The sequence below is a fragment of the Hemitrygon akajei genome, unplaced genomic scaffold (assembly GCF_048418815.1).
Source record: "Hemitrygon akajei unplaced genomic scaffold, sHemAka1.3 Scf000037, whole genome shotgun sequence".
NCBI classification, from domain to species: Eukaryota; Metazoa; Chordata; class Chondrichthyes; order Myliobatiformes; family Dasyatidae; genus Hemitrygon; species Hemitrygon akajei.
This window is the reverse complement of record NW_027331923.1, coordinates 1326613-1336131: the sequence shown is the minus strand read 5'-3', so window position 1 is coordinate 1336131 and position 9519 is coordinate 1326613. Positions and strand designations below refer to the sequence as shown.

At 50.2% G+C, this 9519-nt stretch overlaps 1 pseudogene; it reads left to right on the top strand.

The window, feature by feature from the left end:
- The first annotated feature begins 3120 nt into the window (after positions 1 to 3120).
- On the top strand, positions 3121 to 8884 carry LOC140720126 (uncharacterized; annotated as a pseudogene).
- Positions 8885 to 9519: the final 635 nt, after the last annotated feature.

Below are 9519 nucleotides of genomic sequence, written 5' to 3'. Positions count from 1 at the left end.
AATGATTATCATGACATTGCCTTTCTGACAGGCCTTTTCTATCTCCTGCTGTAATTTGTAATCCATATCCCGACTGCTGTTTGGACAACTGCCATTAGGGTCCTTTTACCCTTGCCATTTCTTAACTCAACCCGTAGAGACTCATGACCCTATCATGTGGATAGGGTGGTGAAGAAAGCTTTTGGTATGCTGGCCTTTATAAATCAGAGCATTGAGTATAGGAGTTGGGATGTAATGCTAAAACTGTACACGGTATTGGTAAGGCCGAATTTGGAGTATTGTGTACAGTTCTGGTCACCGAATTATAGGAAATTATAGTTACAGGGAAAGGCTGAACAAGTTAGGTCTTTATTCTTTGGAGCGTAGAAGGTTGAGGGGGACTTGATAGAGGTATTTAAAATAATGAGGGGGATAGATTGAGTTGACGTGGATAGGCTTTTTCCATTGTGAATAGGGGAGATTCAAACAAGAGGACATGATTTGAGAGTTAGGGGGCAAAAGTTTAAGGGTAACACAAGAGGAAATTTCTTTACTCAGAGAATGGTAGCTGCGTGGAATGAGCTTCCAGTAGAAGTGGTAGAGGCAGGTTCGGTATTGTCATTTAAAGTAAAATTGGATAGGTACATGGACAGGAAAGGAATGGAGGGTTATGGGCTGAGTGCGGTTCATGGGACTAGGTGAGTGTAAGCGTCCGCATGGACTAGAAGGGCCGAGATGGCCTGTTTCCGTGCTGTAATTGTTATATGGTTAGACGGTTACACCTTACAATCCTATGTCATCTCTTTCCAATGATTTAATATTATTTTTGTCCATAGAGCCACACCACCCTCTCTGCCCAGTAACCTATCATTATGATACACCGTGTAATCTTGGACGTTCAACTCCCAACGGCAGCCACCTTTTATCCAAGTTTCAGAGATTGTCCAATTTGCCAATCTGCAGCTGAATTTCAAGATCGTCCATTTTAATCCTCATGCTCTGTACATTCAAATAACACTCTCAGCCCAGGATTTGTTGCTTTCTGTTTTAACTGCCCCACATCTCTATTGCCCTGTTCCTCATGCCACTGGCTTTGATTAAGCCTCATCTCCTGACTGTTCTTTCTACAATCTCTGTTGCACACTATCTCCGATTTATTTCTGTTTCCCTTTTCCTCAGCCCCATCACTCCGATTCCCATCCCCATACCAAATCAGTTTAAACCCTCCCTAACAGCTCTATTAAATGTGCCGGCTAGGATATTGGACCCCTTCGGGTTCAGGTATAACCCGTCCTCTTTGTACAGGTCGTACCTCCCCCAGAAGAGGCCCCAGTGATCCAGGAATCTGAAGCCCTGCCCCTTACACCAGTCTCTCAGCCTCACATTAATACACCTGATCATGCTATTCTTGCCCTCGCTAGCACGTGGCACAGGCAGCAATCCCGAGGTTACTACCCCAAAGGTCCTGCCTTTCAGCTTCCTACCGAACTCCCTGAATTCTCTCCTCACGCCCTCCTCCCTTTGTCTACCTGTGTCATTTATACCAACGTGTACCGAGACTTCTGGCTGGTCACCCTCTCCCTTCAGAATACTCTGCACCCGATCTGAGAGATCCCGTACCCTGGCACCTGGGAGGCAACACACCCCGCGTGTATCTCTGTCAGGCCTCCTGTCCCTTCCCCTCACTTCTGGCTGGTCACCCTCTCCCTTCAGAATACTCTGCACCCGATCTGAGAGATCCCGTACCCTGGCACCTGGGAGGGAACACACCACGCGTGTATCTCTGTCAGGCCTCCTGTCCCTTCCCCTCACTTCTGGTTGGTCACCCTCTCCCTTCAGAATACTCTGCACCCGATCTGAGAGATCCCGTACCCTGGCACCTGGGAGGCAACACACCCCGCGTGTATCTCTGTCAGGCCTCCTGTCCCTTCCCCTCACTTCTGGCTGGTCACCCTCTCCCTTCAGAATACTCTGCACCCGATCGGAGAGATCCCGTACCCTGGCACCTGGGAGGCAACACACCCCGCGTGTATCTCTGTCAGGCCTCCTGTACCTTCCCCTCACTTCTGGCTGGTCACCCTCTCCCTTCAGAATACTCTGCACCCGATCGGAGAGATCCCGTACCCTGGCACCTGGGAGGCAAGACACCACGCGTGTATCTCTGTCAGGCTTGCAGAACCTCCTGTCCGTTCCCCTCACTATTGAATCCTGTGACTACCGCATTCTTCATCTTCCTCTTTCCCTTCTGCACCACGGAACCAGGCTCAGTGCCAGAGACCCGATCGTCATGGTCGTCCTCTGTCAGGTCATCCCCTCAACCACATCCAAAGCGAGGTAACGATTACTAAGGGAGATGGCCACTGGGGCACTCTCCACTCACTGGTCTATAATTTCTGGGTTCCCTCTACTCCATTCCCTTAACAAGGGAACAATGTCTTCCAATCCTCTGGTACATCTCCCTTCCTGAGTGGTAATACAAAGGTCAACGCCAGAGGCTCAGCAATCTCCTACCTCGCTTCCCACAGTAGCCCAGGGTATATCTCAGGTTGAGTTGCTCCAGCTTGAGTTGATCTGGGTAAAATTGTGATGCCACAGCTCACATTGACAGGAGATCTTACAGAAACATGTAAAATTATGAAAGGGGTAGATAAGCCAGAGGCAGGGAAGTTGCTTCCACTGGTAGGTGAGGCTGGTACGAGAGGACATTGCCTCAAGATTGGGGGATGTGGGATGGAGATGAGGAGGAACTGTTTTTCCCTGAGGGTGGTGAGTCTGTGGATTTCTCTGCCTAATGAAGCAGTGGAGGCAACCTCAGTAAATGTATTTGAGACAACGTTTTATAGATTTTTGCATAGTAGGGGAATTAAGGGTTATGGCGAAACGGCAGGTCGATGGAGATGAGTCCATGGCCAGATCTGCCATGATCTAATTAAATGTCTGAGCAGGCTGGACCGGCTGTGTTTTCACCACAGACTAAAATCCCACCTGAAATATTCTCCTTCACCCATTGATGTATTTTGCGTTGTTGTTGATCTTTGGAGATAAAGATGTACCTCATTCCAGTTGGAATTGTATCTGTGTCTGAAATGAAGTTTTCTATTGTAACTCCGTGTTATCCACAGGAACCGGGGGTACTGAGAACACACCAGCATTTGTTCACTGGAGATCAGTTCTTCAACTACATTGATTGTACAAGGGATTCAAACGTCTGACTCTCTGAATAGCCAGATGATTGATCGCAGTGGGATATCATTCTCCTTCTCTCAGTGTGGGAAGGGATTCACTCACAGCCTACCCACAGACACGCCAGTGAGTTCACCGTGGGGAGAGACCATCCACCTGCTCTGTTTGAGGGAGGGGAACTACTCAGTCATCCAGCCTGAAGATACATCAGCAAGTTCACACCACAGTGAGATGCTCCGCCTGTTCTGACTGTGGGAAGCAATTCATTCTGTCATCGATGCTGAAGATATATCCAAAAATTCACCAGTGAGGAGACGTTTCTCAGAGCGTGGGAAGGCACTGACACAATCAACCCCACTACAGAGACACCAGCAAGTTCACACGGTGCCATGGCCTTCCCCACCTCTGAATGTCGAAACGGATTCATTTAGTCATCTCAACTGAACAAACGTCACCAGTTCACACTGAGAAGATGCCGTTCACCTCCTCAGACTGTGGGAAGAAGTTCACTTCGTCATCTCAACTGAAGGTACACAGGCGAGTTCACACTGGGGAGAGGCCGTTCACCTGCTTTGAATGTGGGAAGCGATTCACTCGGTCATCTCACCTACTGAGACACCAGCTGGTTCACACTGGGGAGAAACCGTTCATCTGCTCAGAATGTGGGAAGGGATTCACTCGGTCATCTCAACTACAGGAACACCAGCTGGTTCACACTGGGGAGAAACCATTCAGCTGCTCAGAATGTGGGAAGGGATTCACTCGGTCATCTGACCTGAAGGTACATCAGCGAGTTCATACTGGGGTGAGTCCGTTCACCTGCTCTGAATGTGGGAAAGGATTCACTCACTCATCCAAACTACAGAGACACTTGCTGGTTCACACTGGGGAGAGGCCATTCACCTGCTCTGAATGTGGGAAGGGATTCACTCAGTCATCCAAACTACAGACACACTGGCTGGTTCACACCGGGGAGAAACCGTTTGCCTGCTCCGTATGTGAGAAAGGATTCACACGTTCATCTCAACTGAAGGAACATCAGCGAATTCACACTGGGGAGAAACCGTTTACTTGCTCAGACTGTGGGAAGGAGTTCGCTCGTGCAGCTCAGCTGAGCGTACATCAACGATTTCACACTGGGGAGAAACCGTTCAGCTGCTCTGCATGTGGGAAGAGATTCACTCTGTCATCTGACATGAAAATACATCAGCGAGTTCACACTGGGGAGAGGCCATTCACCTGCTCGGACTGTGGGAAGCGATTCATTCGGTCATCTGAACTGAACACACATCAGTGCTTTCACACTGGGGAGAAACCGTTCATTTGCTCAGACTGTGGGAAAAGATTCACTCTGTCATTTCGTCTACTGAGGCACCAGTTAGTTCACACTGGGGAGAAACCGTTCACCTGCTCAGACTGTGGAAAGGTGTTCGCTCGATCATCTGGCTTGAAAGTGCATCAGCGAGTTCACACTGGGGAGAGGCCGTTCACCTGCTCAGACTGTGGGAAGGAGTTTGCTGGGTCTTCGGACTTGAAAATACATCTGCGAGTTCACATTGGGGAGAGGCCGTTCACCTGCTCTGTGTGTGGGAGGGGATTCACTCACTCATCCACCCTGCAGAGACACCAGCTGGTTCACACTGGGGAGAGGCCATTCACCTGCTCTGAATGTGGGAAGGGATTCACTCAGTCATCCAACCTTTTGTCACACCAGCGAATCCACACTGGGGAGAGGCCGTTCACCTGCTCAGATTGTGGGAAGGCATTTGCTCACTCATCCACCCTTTTGTCACATCAGCGAATCCACACTGGGGAGAGGCCATTCACCTGCCCTGAATGTGGGAAGGGATTCACTCGGTCATCCAAGCTACAGAGACACCAGTTAGTTCATACTGGGGAGAAACCATTCACTTTCTCAGATTGTGGGAAGGGATTCACTTAGTCATCTGACTTGAAGCTACATCAGCGAGTTCACACTGGGGACAGACCGTCAGACTATAAGATATAAGACCAGAATGAGGCTGTTTACCCCATTGAGTCTGTTCTGTCATTTTATCATGGATGATCCAAATTTCCTCTCTGCTCCAATCTCCTGTCTTGTCCCCGTATCCCTTCATGCCCGGATCAATCAAGATTCTATCCAACTCTGCCCTAAATGTACATAAAGAATTGGCCTCCACAGCTGCCTGTGGCACGGAATTCCGCAGATTCACCACTCTCTGTCCGTTCTCTGTCATCTCCGTTCTGAAAGGACACCCCTCTATTCTGATGCTCTGTTCCCTGGTCGTAGACTCTTCCACCACAGGAAGCATCCTTTCCACATCCACTCTATCAAGCCCTTCCACAGTTTGATAAGTTTCAATGAGATCAGCCCTAATTCCTCTGCTGATACAGGCTCAGGCCCATTAAACACTCTTTATATGACAATCCATTCAATCCTGGAATCTGTTTTTGTGAACATACTTTGAACCTTCTCCAGTTTCAGCACATCCTTTCTAAGATAAGCGGCCCAAACCTGTACTCCAAGTGAGGCCTCACCAGTGATTACCAACTTCCCAAATTACATTCTTGCTTATATATTGTAGATCTCTGGAAATGAATGTTAACGTTGCATTTGCCTTCCACACCACAGACTCAACCTGCAAATTAGCTGTTAGGGAATCCTGAACATGGACTCCCCGTGTCCCTTTGCACCTCAGTTATTTGGTATTTTCTGTCCATTTCAAAGAAGTTAACACTTTCATTTCTTCTACCAAAATGCATGAACATACACTTCCCAGCACTGCATTCCATCTGCTGTTTTTCCCCCATTCTCTAAATCTGTCTCAGTCCTTCTGTACCCTCTCTACCGAAAACTACCTGCCCCTCCTCATGTCTTCATATCATCTGCAAACCTTGTAACAAAGCCAGCAATTCCGTCTTCCAAACTATTGGAATATAACACAAATCACCAGTCCGAACACAGAGCCCTGAGGAACACCACTAGTAACTGGCAGCCGACCAGAGATGGCACCCTTTATCCCCAGTCTTTGCCTCCTACCATTCAGCTTGTCATGGTCCAGTCCGTGACATCTGCGTTCCGGTTCACGGTCTGGTCCGTGGACTCTGGACTCCGGGTCTTCTTGCTGTCCATTGTTTCAGTTGGGCTTAATCACAGGCACCTGATTCTCAAATTGGGGCTGGAATATAAGTGGCCCTGGGTTCAAGTGTGGTTGCTGGTTCATCTTGTCAGTATCCTGTTCTTGCCTCTGTGGGGTTTGTCTTGACAGTATCCTCTCCTTGCCTCCGTTGGATAAGACAGGCCTGAGGCTGGACTGTTCCCTTCCCTTCCCCTACTATCAGCAACCCACGCCTGAAGCCTTGCCTGCAACCTCACCTGCGTCCTCCCCTGTTATCACTGTCAAGTTTAACCGCTGGAGTGAGACTGGAGCCTTGCCCCGCCACCAGAAGAAACTATCTATCTAGGAGCTTGGAACTGTCTCTTTGTGTCCCCGTGTTTAGTGTCCGTGTATGAGTCCCGGCCCTACGTCCTGTCCCCAAGGAGGGGTCCTGACTCTATGTAAAGCCCCAGCCCTACGTCCTGTCCCCAAGGAGGGGTCCTGACTCTATGTAAAGCCCCGGCCCTACGTCCTGTCCCCAAGGAGGGGTCCTGATTCTATGTAAAGCCCCGGCCCTACGTCCTGTCTCCAAGGAGGGGTCCTGACTCTGTGTAAAGCCCCGGCCCTACGTCCTGTCCCCAAGCAGGGGTCCTGACTCTATGTAAAGCCCCGGCCCTACGTCCTGTCTCCAAGGAGGGGTCCTGGCTCTGTGTTCTGTGTTCCTGTGCTCGGGTCCAAGGCTCAGTAGGAAGACTGTTTGCCGCTACTCGAGTGGACTGTCATTGTTTGTCGTTCCGTGTACAAGTCCAGTCCAAGTCTCAGGCTCAGTGTCAAGTCCAGTCCGGGTCAAAGTCTCCGAGGAGGTTTCCAGTCCATGTTCAAGGCTCCGAGGAGGTTCCCAGTCCTGTTAACTTGCCACGTCCAGTCCTCGTCTGGATCCGGAGTCCGAGCCCGAGTCAAGACCCAGGTTCTGGGTAACCGTCCAGTCTCTGGCTCGGAATCCTTGTCCAGGTTCCTAGTTCCCAGTTCTTAGTTCCTCATCTAGGTCTCACCTTCCTACTCTGGTCCTAGCCCATGCCCTGTCACCTAGTCTTGTCCAGGGTCTGTGTCATGTCCAGTGTCGTTTCATCCCCACTTCTTTCCTGATACACCTAGTCCTCTCCCTAGTACTTCAGTGTCTGTGTCTTGCATTTGGGTCCGTTCCCAACGCCCACAGCCACTGTTTAATCCATGCTAGAGTCTCCACTGTAATACCGTGGGTTTATTCAGCAGCCTAGTGTGTTGCACCTTGTCAAAGGCCTTCTGAAAACCCAAGTATACAACATCTATTTCTTCATTCGGGTTGCTTTTCCAGCAGGAGTTTCACTTCAGGAAACCAATTCTCCTTTGTCGATCCTGCTTGTTGCTTCTTCCAAGAATGCCAACAGATTTGTCAGGCAAGGTTTTCCCTTGAGGAAACTTTGCTGACGCTAGAGAAATAGAAGGCTCGAAGACAAATAGAGGGCTATGGGTAACCCTAGGTAATTTCTGAGGTAAGGGCATGTTCGGCACAGCCTGTATTGTGCTGTAGGTTTTCTATGTTTCTACGGCATATGGTCTTCAGTCGAAGATTAAAGGCAGAGCCTTGCAGCAGTTTTTTTCCGTTGGACCTTTGGGCAGCGGCCAGTCAGCATTTGGGTTTGCTCAGCAAGAACTGAAAGTTGTGCAGGAGCGAGTGGAGCGGTCAGTGTCAGAGTGAATGGAGTCCGAGTGGAGCGGTCAGTGTCAGAGTGAATGGAGTCCGAGTGGAGATTCTGAGGCTTTAGCTGTCAGTGATGGGAGCCTTCAGTCAGAGAAGGTATAATTAAGCTGAAGGTAGAGATTTTTTGCCCCCTTCTTTTCAGTTGCTCAGTGAGAACAGTAGAGATTACAGACGGGGTAGTGGAAAGCTTCTCTTGTGGGATGCGGGAAACCAGGGACACCTCCAGTGCCCCCGATCAGTACACCTTCGAGAAGTGGATCCGGCTGCAGCTTCTAACAACCTGCATTAAGAGGCTGGAACTGGATGAACACCAGATCATTCTGGAGGCTTCAGGGGTGATAGATGGGATGTTTAGAGAGGTGGTTACACCCAAAGTGCAGGACCCAGGAAACTGGGTGACAGCCAGGGAAAGGAAAGGGGTGAAACAGCCATACAGAGTACCCCTGTGGTCATCCCCTCAACAACTGGGGTATCGTTCTGGATACCGTTGCGGGGTGTGGGGGTGATCCAGCCAGGGAAAGGAAAGGGGTGAAACAGCCATACAGAGTACCCCTGTGGTCATCCCCTCAACAACTGGGGTATCGTTCTGGATACCGTTGCGGGGTGTGGGGGTGATCCAGCCAGGGAAAGGAAAGGGGTGAAACAGACATACAGAGTACCCCTGTGGTCATCCCCTCAACAACTGGGGTATCGTTCTGGATACTGTTGCGGGGTGTGGGGGTGATCCAGCCAGGGAAGGGAAAGGGGTGAAACAGCCATACAGAGTACCCCTGTGGTCATCCCCTCAACAACTGGGGTATCGTTCTGGATACTGTTGCGGCGTGTGGGGGTGATCCAGCCAGGGAAAGGAAAGGGGTGAAACAGCCATACAGAGTACCCCTGTGGTCATCCCCTCAACAACTGGGGTATCGTTCTGGATACTGTTGCGGCGTGTGGGGGTGGTCCAGCCAGGGAAAGGAAAGGGGTTAAACAGCCGTACAGAGTACCCCTGTGGTCATCCCCTCAACAACTGGGGTATCATTCTGGATACCGTTGCGGGGTGTGGGGGTGATCCAGCCAGGGAAAGTCACAGCCACTGGGTCTCTGTCTCTGTGACTCAGAAGGGAAGAGGGGAGAAGAGTCGAGCTGTGTGATAGGTGATGCATCCATTAAGGAAACGGACAGGATTCTGTGGGTGAGAACGAGATTTCAGGATGGTCCTGTGTGCCGCGGGTCCGGGACATCTCTGGTCGAGTGTTCAGCATTCTTAAGGAAGGGGAATAGTGAACGTCGTGGTCCATGTGGGTACCAATAATATGGGCAGGTGGAGTATTGAGGTTCAGCAAAAGGGGTTCAGGGAGTGTGGTGCTAAGTTCAAGGGTTGTAATCTTAGGATTGCCACTGTGCCACGTGCCAGAAACAGGAAGACTAAGGAATCGGTGCAGGAGGGAAGGTGTAAGATTTTCAGATTATTTGAGCCAGCGAGGATTGCGGTGTTGCATAATATGACTGCATTGGGGGAGAGGGTGGCATCGTTGA